This window comes from Hyla sarda, chromosome 3 (genome assembly GCF_029499605.1).
Source record: "Hyla sarda isolate aHylSar1 chromosome 3, aHylSar1.hap1, whole genome shotgun sequence".
NCBI classification, from domain to species: Eukaryota; Metazoa; Chordata; class Amphibia; order Anura; family Hylidae; genus Hyla; species Hyla sarda.
The window spans coordinates 344,682,929-344,695,343 of record NC_079191.1 but is presented as its reverse complement, the minus strand read 5'-3'; positions in this window follow the sequence as shown (position 1 = coordinate 344,695,343).

Below are 12,415 nucleotides of genomic sequence, written 5' to 3'. Positions count from 1 at the left end.
TATATACTGTTTATATAATTGTACACCGATCACTACTGAGAACTTCATAGAACTGGTTTAAAACTATACTTTTATTGTACATAATTGTTCTAAAATTTCTTTAAAAATGACATTAATTTTTATAGATTACCTTGTGTTAACAGGGTTGTCTGAGACTTTTCAATGAACTAACATTGTATTGACTGTATTGAGTGTGTTGTATGTTCTATATACACTTATGTTTATTTTTTTAGCGCTTCTTGCCTTCTCAGGCCAGGTCACCGATGGTGGAGCTCTGGTCGAAGCCAAGTAAAAGCTGCAGCAGAAAAGGTAGCATGATGTCGAAGAGATCCGGTTCTGTAACTACCGTGAGTGTAGGTCAGTAGTTAAAGGGGTATTCCAAGAATTATTATTTTTTTTTTATATCTACTGGCTCCAGAAAGTTGAACAGATTTGTAAATGACTTCTATTAAAAAATCTTAATCCTTTTTTCCACGTTTGTGTGTATTCTATCCGAAAACAGTGAATTTGGTGTTTAGAATTGTGAGCTGCATAGTAACAAAGCTTCAAAAATCCATCAAGTTTAACCTACTAAATTGATACAGAGGATGGCAAAAAACCTGTATGAGGCTAGGATTCCACTGAGGTTTTGTCCTTGCGTTTTTCTAGGGAAAAAAAACACAAAAACTGCCACTGTTTTTCCCTGCGGTTTGGTGTGTTTTTTTCTGGGCTTTTTGCCTTTTGTGTAGAAATAGCATTTTTGCCCCTTTGGCAGTTTCCCTGTGGGCATTTTTATTTTATTTTGTTGGGTATCAAAAAAATAAAATTAAATGATGCAGTAGGGATAGAAAAAATAGTAGGGAACGAAATTTATATTTTTTATTACAAAATTTTTATAAATTTTCAATCGGGAACCAATTTATGCAAGCAGGCAGGGACCTTCAAAATGTAGCCAACAATATTAATAATATATAAAGGGGCCATGTAATCGTAAAAATATATATTTTTAATTAATTTTGGAAACTTTTTATTAAAAAGGTGTTTTAATTATGTGTTTTATTATGTGTGTGATTTAAAAAAAAATACTTTTAAACTTCTCTTTATTTTAGCCATTATTTAGGAACTACTATTCCTAGCATGGAACAGACTGTTCCATGCTGGGAGCTGTAGTACCTGCACTAAGGACAGGTCGCCCTGGGTGTCACTCTTGACACCCATTGCGATCGTCCTTTATATTGCTGAGATGCAGAAATGCTCTCTGCAGCGCTCGCATCTCTGCTCTGTGAAGAAAATGGTGCCCTGCAGCCGAATATCACCATACAGCTGAGTCATTAGAGCCACTGTGATTGGCTGAGATGCGCCAACCCGCCCCATACTATTGGTTGAATCCCAGTGGCTCTGAGGACTCAGCACTTTTGATCAGCTGTGCGGTCACATTTGGCTGCCATAGCTTTCTATGGGTGCCTGCTTCTCAATAGTCTTTTCTGTATTCTCTGCTGCCATCTAGTGGGGAGATCTAGTGGTACAGGTTGAATGCCTATTACAGTTTTCTCAGCATTGTAATCCTAGAGCCCTGTTTATTATCTTCTATAGCAGTGGTTCTCAACCTGGGGTACAAGCACCTCCAGGGGTACTTTGCAGGTCTCCAGGGGGTACATGGGAAAAAAAAAATCCGTAATGGTGGCTGGAGCTACTGGTCACTACTTTTAAAGTGGCAGGGCCACTTTAAAAGAAATAGGCCATGGATCTTGGTAGGATGACGTCACTGCACCGAGGAGTGGAGCAGGAGAACAGCAGAGGAGAAGCGTTGGCATCGGGCTACTGTGGGCAGAGACTATCGTTAGCTTCAGTGCTCCACTGTGGGCCTATTGCTATGAGCCACAGGGGCCTAAAATTATATATGAGGGCACAGAGGTGGCCTAACTACTTAAAGGTGATACAAAGTGGGAACTATTACTGTGTGGGGCAATAAACATGGGGAGTTTGTAAAGAGGTGGGTATTGTATTGGAGAAAGGAGCCTTAAAAGTTGTCTGGTTCTGTGGAGACAAGTCTTGGTCGAGAGAAATCTTAATGGCGGTCTAGGCCAGATAGTGAAGAAAAGGAAAATAAAATAAAAACCCTCATGAGAGAAGTCGTCAACCGTGAATCGGGGGACTGGGGAGATAGGGAGACGAGCAGGGTACATTTTTTGGAACGGGCTGTCAAGGCGTACTCGGAGGGGGGGGGGGGGGGACGGGGGGAGGCTGGGAACCACTGTTCTATAGGAATTGATTTAACAATGGAGAGAGAAGGATCTTATGCCAGGTCTCTATTACAATATATTTGGAAGCTGAAAACAAGCGGATTTATTAGAATATTACAACCAGAATAATAGGGTGTGTGTGTGTATATATATATATATATATATATATATATATATATATGTGTATGTGTGTATATATATGTATATATATGTATATATATGTATATATATGTGTGTGTGTGTATATGCGTAGATATTTTATAATTATTATCTATATATATTTTCTATTTTATTTTTTTGTGCTCATGCATTTTATATACTATATACATCCCCCTAATAGTGACGGCCCTACAGCCCCATAACAGTGACAGCCATATATCCCTCATTATAGTGACAGCCTTACATGCCCCATAATAGTGAAAGCCTTATATCACTCACAATAGTAACAGCTATACACCTCCATAATAATGACATTATTATTAAAGGGGTACTCCCGTGGAAACTTTTTTTTTTTTTTTAAATCAACTAGTGCCAGAAAGTTAAACAGATTAGTAAATTACTTCTATTAAAAAAATCTTAATCCTTCCAGTACTTTTTAGGGGCTGTATACTACAGGAGAAATGCTTTTTCTTTTTGGATTTCTCTTATGTCACAACCACAGTGCTCTCTGCTAACCTCTGCTGTCCATTTTAGGAACTGTCCAGAGCAGCATGTGTTTGCTATGGGGATTTTCTCCTGCTTTGGACAGTTCCTAAAATGGACAGCAGTGAGCACTGTGGTCGTGACATAAGAGAAAGCGAAAAAGAAAAACATTTCTTCTGTAGTATATAGCCCCTATAAAGTACTGGAAGGATTAAGATTTTTTAATAGAAGTAATTTACAAATCTGTTTAACTTTCTGGCACCAGTTGATTTAAAAAATAAAAGGTTTCCACGGGAGTACCCCTTTAACATTATCATGTACCTCAGGTGTCATTATCCTGTACACTAAGTGTCAGTATTCTGTACCCCTAGTGCAAGTGTCATTATCCTGTATCCCAACTGTCAGTATCATTGTCCATTATATCTGACTGTATTGTTCTATAACTTATAATATTGCAGTGCCATTGTTCTTTTGTCCCTAGTGTTATTGTGTACAAATGAGAAAAATAATTCTAATACAATTAACTTCACTTCAAAAGTCCAAAACAACTGTTCTATAAGTCTAGTATGACACTGTCCATGTCATTCCTCGTTTCAGACTTCTCCAGGAAACAGAATTCTTGGAAAGCAGAACAACTGTGGATTTATTTCTAAAGTGCTTTACGGTGTTGGTTTTGGTAAACTTGTTTTGTTGTCCCAGGTGCCTTACATTTCTTATATTCATCGACATTAAAGGGATATTCCAAAGGACAGGGGATAAGATGTATGATCGCAGGGTTCCCGCTGCTGGGACCCGCGATCTTGGTGCAGCCACCGGCATTCTGCGCCGGGCACTGCCTGCGAGACCTGATGTCATGCTACGCCCCCCCTATTCATGTCTAAGGGAGGGGGCATGACAGCCATCACGCCCCCTTCCTATAGACATGGATAATATGTATAAAGCCGGAATACCCCTTTAAACTTGATTTGCCACTTCCCTGTCCCAGCCTCAAGCTTCCTTTAAATGCCTCTGTAATATACAGTAGATATCCTCCTAGGTGTGGGCTATGGGACATACACACAGAACATCACTGGTGATATTCCATGTGCAGTGTTTGTAAAGAGACATCACTACTGACATTCTCCCTGCTATCAGATTAGGGGATTTGCTGTATAAAACAGCAAAGCCTGGGCGAATGGCATTGTACTGTAGACTGATTGGGTGCAGCGCAACTAGTTAGGCTACCTACCCACTGGGGAATGCAGCTAGCTAATGGGGGGCTACTATCTACATATTGGGGTTGTTCCTAACTAAGGACTGACAGCTCATGGGGCCCCTGGGCAATAGAGGATCATGGGGCCCCCATGTGCCAACCCATGTGTAAGCCACACCCATATAGATGCCTTACACACATACAATAAGTAAATCTTTTAATGACTGAAGAAAAGAATTGAAAAGAAACAATGCAATTGTCCTTCGTCTCTACACAGTATATTTTATGGTTGAAATTAAACATTTTCTTTATTCTGTGGTTCCATATGATTGCAGTGATACACAATTTATAACAATTTTGTTTTATTTAATTGTTTTAAAAAAATAACTTTTTGTAAGAAAGGGATATTTGTTTTGCGCAATGATCTGTTTTTTTATCTGTACCATTTTTGTTTAGATGAGACTTTTTGATCACTTTTTATAAATTTATAAAATATGAAGTGACCAAAAATCGGCAATTCTGGAATTTGTTTTTTTTATTGTTACGCCCCCTGACATCACTACTGAGTGATCACTGCCATCACCCTATGACGTCACTCTCGGTATTTTTAATTTTAGTAACTAACCAACAGCCGGCACGAAGGACCAGAAATGGAGTCTGTTGTGTTTACTGCTGAAGATACAAGGCAGAGGCAGGTTCTCCTTCGTGCTCCCCTCTGCTGCTTTTTATCAGATATGCCTGCATAAGGTACACAGTACATGATAGTAATGTATGTACACAGTGACCCCACCAGCAGAATAGTGAGTCCAGCTCTGGAGTCTGGCCACTAGAGGGAGCATCTTCCTGTTTGGGTCTGCGTTTGGTGTGCTTGGCTGGAGAGAGATCAATCTGTCTCCCAGGAACGACCTTCCTTTCCCCAGAAGGCGGGTTCGTTTCCTGGTATGAGCGAGGAATGGAGAACCCCAACACCTGCCCCCCGAAGTAGGTCCGCGAGGGGCAGGGGGAGCCAGTGACCAGTTGCAGAGGGACCAGCGTCAGGAACTGCACCAGAGGTCTCCGGGTTAAGGCACTCTGCCAGGAGATGCAGCAATGTATTTCCAGCACCTCCTGAGCCCATGGAGACAAAGAGTAGCCGCAAGGCTGCTCCAACAAGCAGCAAAGCTATAAAAGGTACTTCAGGTACTATCTCCTGGAGCAAAGCCAAATGCCCGTGGAGGAGGATTGGGCAATGCCAAGGGCCCGGGAGCCTGGAACCACCTATGGGTCCTGGGTGGCAGACATACTTCAGGGAAATGAAGAAGCAAGAAACACCTTGTATAGGCTCCAGGAGGAGGTACAGGAGGCAAAAGCCTTAACCTCTTAAGGACATAGGGCGTATGCATAGTGACCTGTGGGGTGTTAAGGCTCACTGTACCCCTTGTTACGTTCCCTCAGGGGTGTAGTTTCCAAAATAGTATGCCATGTGGGGTTTTTCTTGCTGTTCTGGCACCATAGGGACTTTCTAAATATGACATGCCCCCCGAAAACCATTTCAAAAAAACTCACTCTCCAAAATCCCATTGTCGCTCCTTCCCTTCTGAGCCCTCTACTGCGCACGCTGAACACTTGACATACACATATGAGGTATTTCCTTACTCGAGAGAAATTGGGTTACAAATTTTAGGAAGATTTTTCTCCTTTTATCCATTGTAAAAATTCAAAAACTGGGTCTACAAGAACATGCGAGTGTAAAAAATAAAGATTTTGAATTTTCTCCTTCACTTTGCTGCTATTCCTGTGAAACACCTAAAGGGTTAACACACTTACTGAATGTCATTTTGAATACTTTGAGGGGTGCAGTTTTTATAATGGGGTCATTTGTGGGGTATTTCTTATATGAAGGCCCCTCAAATCCCACACAAAACTGAACTGGTCCCTGAAAAATTCTGATTTTGAAAATTTTGTGGAAAATTGCTGCTATACATTTGAAGCCCTCTGATGTCTTCCAAAAGTAAAAACATGTCAACTTTATGATGCAATCATAAAGTAGACATATTGTACATGTGAATCAATATAACATTTATTTGGGATGTCCATTTTCCTTATAAGCAGAGAGTTTCAAAGTAAAAAAAAAGCAAAATTTTCAAATTTTTCATCAAATTTGGGAATTTTTCACCAAGAAATGATGCAAGTATCGACGAAAGTTTACCGCTAACATAAAGTAGAATATGAATTCAGGTAGAAGAAACAGACATGGTCGCACATCTACAATCTTGTATAATGATCTAATTGCTTCTCAGCATAATTTCAAAAACTAACAGGTTGTTAGTATACGTTTTGATCAAAAAGTACAAAGCCCACTCGCCACGTCAAGGCCACCTATTTAGAGTGGGTCCCTAACGTCCCTAGCATAAAATGGCGTAGCACTGGGCGGCGACAACCACCGCCGCGACACCAGTGCCCACAGGGGGAACGACCCACTGGCAGAGCGGCCCCAATGCCACTCAAACCAGTCTATGGGTCGCACCTCCCCACAGACACTGCGCCACGGCAGTGACAGATGCCGCACAGCACCACACCAGTGTGAACAGGGTGCTACAGCTCACTTACCATGCTCTCCCAGTCAGACTGGGAGGCTGATAGGAAGTGCTACGCCATTTTATGCTAGGGACGTTAGGGACCCACTCTAAATAGGTGGCCTTGACGTGGCGAGTGGGCTTTGTACTTTTTGATCAAAAATGTATACTAACAACCTGGTAGTATTTGATATTATGCTGAGAAGCAATTAGATCATTATACAAGATTGTAGATGTGCGACCATTTCTGTTTCTTAAAGTAGAATATGTCACGAAAAAACTATCTCGGAATCAGAATGAAAAGTAAAAGCATCCCAGAGTTATTAATGCTTAAAGTGACAGTGGTCAGTTTTGCAAAAAAGGCCTGCGTCCTTAAGGTGAAAATGAGCTGCGTCCTTAAGGGGTTAATGGACACTGCGTCCAAACGCCAGAAGGCTGAGCTGTCAGCCCGGATTAAACAGTTAAAAACCAGCATCAGCAATCTAAAGAAAAGAAAAACTTTTATTTTGGAGAACAGCGGGCCATTAAACCCCTTAAGGACTCAGGGTTTTTCCGTTTTTGCACTTTCGTTTTTTCCTCCTTACCTTTTAAAAATCATAACCCTTTCAATTTTCCACCTAAAAATCCATATTATGGCTTATTTTTTGCGTCGCCAATTCTACTTTGCAGTGACATTAGTCATTTTACCCAAAAATGCACGGCGAAACGAAAAAAAAAATAATTGTGCGACAAAATCGAAAAAAAACGCCATTTTGTAACTTTTGGGGGCTTCCGTTTCTACGCAGTGCATATTTCGGTAAAAATTACACCTTATCATTATTCTGTAGGTCCATACGGTTAAAATGATACCCTACTTATATAGGTTTGATTTTGTCGCACTTCTGGAAAAAATCATAACTACATGCGTAAACTTATACGTTTAAAAAGGTCATCTTCTGACCACTATAACTTTTTTATTTTTCCACATACGGGGCGGTATAAGGACTAATTTTTTGCGCCGTGATCTGAAGTTTTTATTGGTATGATTTTTGTTTTGATCTGACTTTTTGATCACTTTTTATTCATTTTTTAATGTTATAAAAAGTTACCAAAATACGCTTTTTTGGACTTTGTAATTTTTTTGCGCGTACGCCATTGACCGTACGGCTTAATTAATGATATATTTTTATAGTTCGGACATTTACGCACGCGGCGATACCACATATGTTTATTTTTATTTATTTTTTACACTGTTTTATTTTTTTTATGGGAAAAGGGGGGTGATTCAAACTTTTATTAGGGAAGGGGTTAAATGACCTTTATTAACACTTTTTTTTTACTTTTTTTTTGCAGTGTTATAGGTCCCATAGGGACCTATAACACTGCACACACTGATCTCTCATCCTGATCACAGGCGTGTATTAACACCCTTGTGATCAGCATTATCGGCGCTTGACTGCTCCTGCCTGGATCTCAGGCACGGAGCAGTCATTCGTCGATCGGACACCGAGGAGGCAGGTAAGAGCCCTCCCGGTGTCCGATCAGCTGTTCGGGACGCCGCGATTTCACCGCGGCGGTCCCGAACAGCCCGACTGAGCAGCCGGGATACTTTCAGTTTCACTTTAGAAGCGGCGGTCAGCTCTGACCGCCGCTTCTAAAGGGTTAATACCGCACATCGCCGCGATCGGCGATGTGTGGTATTAGCCACGGGTCCTGGCCGTTGATTAGCGCCGGGACCGACGCGATATGATGCGGGATATACGTCCTGCGTCGTTAAGGGGTTAAAGAAAAGCTTCAGAATTAAGATCGCTTTGCAGAAAAGGAGAGGGAGAAGCAAAGAAAGCTGAGGGGGCTTCAGCCACGGGTGGAGGAGGAAGGAGACGTTGTGGAGGCCAATAATGTTGAGCCAAATCCACCCGGGGGTCTGCAACATCTGACCCCATACAGTGGGCTCCCTGCAGGGCAAGTGGCAATGTCATCTGGCAACGGCTCTGGCTGTTGGGGGGATGAGAGCAGCACCAGTCACCAGGGAGGGGCGCTGATGGCCCAGATCCAGCTCCTGGAGTCCCCAGGTCGCCTCCAGGATTTCACGTTTGGGAATGAGTTACCAGAAGAGGCACCTGGGGGAAGGAAAAAGAAATCAAACAAAACCAAGCTCCAGGAGCAGGTAACATTTGTATATACCCCCCTCCCTGAGCCCCCTGGACTGGCCGCAGGGTCAGCTCACTATGTGAACCCCATTTCTCAGCCCAGCCTGAGTTCTGCTGTGGACTTTGTGCAGGAGAGTGGGGAGAGTATGGAGTCTAGTGTGGCAGTGAGCTCCGTTGCTGTTTGCAGTAACAGTGGTGGAGCAGACAATGTATCGGCTGTGAGGTCGGACAGTGATATTGGCCCAGCGATGGGCAGTAAAGGCTCTGGCACATTGGGTTGCTCCCTAACGGGAGGGGGGGGGGCAGCTTTGTGCCAGAGTCGGCTGCGGGAGCTCCGGTGGCTCTGAGCGTTGGCACTGCTGTTCCTTTGGAGCAGCGGTGTCATCGTGGAGGAGCTGCCGAGGCTAAGATGTCTTTGCCTCCCAGAAAGACTGGACTTAAACCCCTATTTTGTATTGGCGCCGCTTATCCGGATCAGCAGCGCCCAGGAGCAGGAAACTCCAGTACTGATGAGGCAGAGGGTACCAGTAAAAACAGGGCTGGGGCTGCTAATAAACAGGCTAGGCAGGCTTCCCGGTCCTTGTATAAGGGACCGGTGGCCTGTCCTGTGACAGTGGCTCCAGCTCTGGTACCCAGTGATGCTGATGGTACAATATCTGCACCAGAACACACCGGTCCAGCTAGTATGAATGAGAAGGTGAATGTTGGAGTGAATGGTGGTATGGGCTGTAGCACGGGTGGAGGTATTGGGGGCACATCAGCTAAAACAGGTATAAATGGTATGAATATGGATTATATGGAGGAGGGTGGTGAATGGGCACAAATTAGTGGTGGGGATATAGGGCCTGGTCCAGCTGCACCCCCAGCGGTGGCAGCACAGGTACGCAGCTTCGCAAATGTCGCCGCTGGGGGGAGGGGGCACCTTCCTCATCTTCTGGCTCTGGGGAGAGCAATTTGCAGCAGCGTCTCCTGGAGGCCTTAGGGAGAGGGGAGAGATCAATCAATGTAGAGGGTAGGGAGGTTGATCTATCCTTTTGGATAGAGAGGCATGGTCTTTCGGCCTTCCCGAGAGGAAAGAGGGGGGAATACTGTGTGGTCCCTCCCGACAGCCGGGCCAGGTGGTCTCCGAAGGAATGTGGTCCTGCTGAGGTGGAGAGGCAGTTATACATGTCCCCCAAGATCTAAAGTTGTTGAGCTTCTGCTGAAGTTGGGCTTTAAGGCAGCTGATATTTACGCCTTGATACATCCTTATGGTACCCCTGAGTTCGATATCAGCTTTGTTCGGCTGGAGGGGCTTGAGCTCTTCTAGTCGAATTAAGAGCTGGTAAAGGATGAACCTGGCTGGCGAGACTGCCATTCAGGCGGTGTCTCGCCAAAACAATGTCAAGAAAGTGACTGTTTTAACCCGTAACGAATCACTCTCTTGTATTGATATCATGACGTGGCTAGTTCAGTATGGAGAGGTGGTGGAAGTCCCAAAAAAGAACAGGGATGAATATGGCATCTAGTCAGGGGCCTGGACATTTATGGTCAAGCTTAGGCATTCAGGAAACACTGTTACCCATATACCATCTGCGACCTTTCTCGGAAGAGATTGTATTCAGATCTTCTACCAGGGTCAGCCGAAGCACTGTCACAGATGTGGTGACCTCACACATTTTAGCGCCCGTTGAACTGTGCAGAAGTGTGTGGGGAAATAGGCCATCTCGCTGCATCTTGTGCGGAGATTAGGTGTCACCTGTGTGGTGATTTAGGTCACCCATTCAGTCGCTGCCCTCGTTCCTTTGTCAACGCAGTTGTTGCCCCGGTGGGAGTTAGCCATGAGGTGGACTCTGCTGGGGGGACGGCTGGCGGGGATGAAGGGGTGCAGGGGCCAGGGAAGAAAAGTAAGCAGAAGACGCCTGCCCAACTGAGGCGTCTCAAGAAGCGCCAAAGGAATAGGGAGATTCAGGAGTAGCAGGAGTGTCTGCCAACTGATGTGACTTCTGATCCTGTCCCTGCGACCAGTCTTACTGCTGAGGCCCTGGGGGGATAGTGAACTGGATGAGGAGGTTGGGAGGATTCACAAAGAGGAAGATGCCGTCTCATCGCTGTCCTCCCACCTCCTTTCTGACGCCACAACCTGCAGTGTTTGTGTGTGTGTGTGTGAAGTATACTGTTGTGGTGTGCCACTGTGGTGAGTGGCAGGGCCACGGGTGTTGTGGTGATGAGTGTTGGGATCGGATGTTATTTATCCCGGGGGTCGGATGGTATTAACTAGGGATGTCCCGATACCATTTTGTTAAGACCGAGTATGTGTACCGATACTTTAAGTCTAGTACTCGCTGATACCAAGTACGCGTACTTCTATTTTAAAGGGAATCTGACAGCAGGGTGACGCGGTTTCTGGCGCTGTTTACCGTATGATATGTGGGTCCTTGTGTAAAATGGAGGCGGCTGCTGTAGTAAGAGCCAAGATTTCTCTCTTCTCCATTGGGCAGAACAGGGAATTTGCATTGGCGGCGAGACCGATGTCTCCGGAGTGATTGCGCTGATGTTCACATGGTGAGCAGCGATAGAAACCGGGTCACCTGCACTATCTACCTATAAATTCCAGTTTTGCCTTTAAAAGATTGCCTTTAATAGTAGGTAGTATCCCCTTGTAGGTAGTATAGATAGTTGCAGACAGACAGCAGGACCCCCCTTGTAGCCAACAGGAACCCCACCTGTAGCCAGCAGTGCCCCCTGTAGCCAGCAGTGCCCCCCTGTAGACAGCAGTGCCACCCTGTAGACAGCAGTGCCCCCTTTATATACAGCAGTGCCCCCCTGTAGACAGCAGTGCCCCCCTGTAGACAGCAGTGCCCCCATTTGTAGACAGCAGTGCCCCCCTTTGTAGCCAGCAGTGCCCCCCTTTGTAGCCAGCAGTACCCCCCTTTGTAGCCAGCAGTGCCCCCATTAGTAGCCAGCAGTGCCCCCTTTGTAGACAGCAGTGCCCCCCTTTGTAGCCAGCAGTGCCCCATTAGTAGCCAGCAGTGCCCCCCTTTGTAGCCAGCAGTGCCCCCTTTGTAGCCAGCAGCACCCCCCTGTAGACAGCAGTGCCCCCCTTTGTAGCCAGCAGGACTCCCTGTAGACAGCAGCACCCCCCTTTGTAGCCAGCAGGACCCCCCTGTAGACAGCAGTGCCCACCTTTGTAGCCAGCAGGACCCCCCTGTAGACAGCAGCGCCCCCTTTGTAGCCAGCAGGACCCCCCTGTAGACAGCAGGGCCCCCCTTTGTAGCCAGCAGGACCCCCCTGTAGACAGCAGTGCCCCCCTTTGTAGCCAGCAGGACCCCCCTGTAGACAGCAGCACCCCCCTTTTTAGCCAGAAGCATCACCTGTAGACAGCAGCACCCCCTGTAGACAGCAAGACCCCCTGTAGACAGCAGTGCCCCCCCCTTTGTAGCCAGCAGCACCCCCCTGTAGCCAGCAGGGCCCCCCTTTGTAGCTGCTCACTGTCGGGTGTCGCCGCTCTGCAGCTCCGTTCTCATAACTGCCTCTGCCCCCATTCTGCTGTCCGCATAATGGCGTCTTATGAAGGACCATGTGACATACACGTAACCCTGCTTCCTCCGTAGCGTTACACTGGGCGCAGTGGAGTGACGTGTATGTCACATGCTCCTCCATAAGATGCCATTATGCCGACGGCAGAACGGGGGC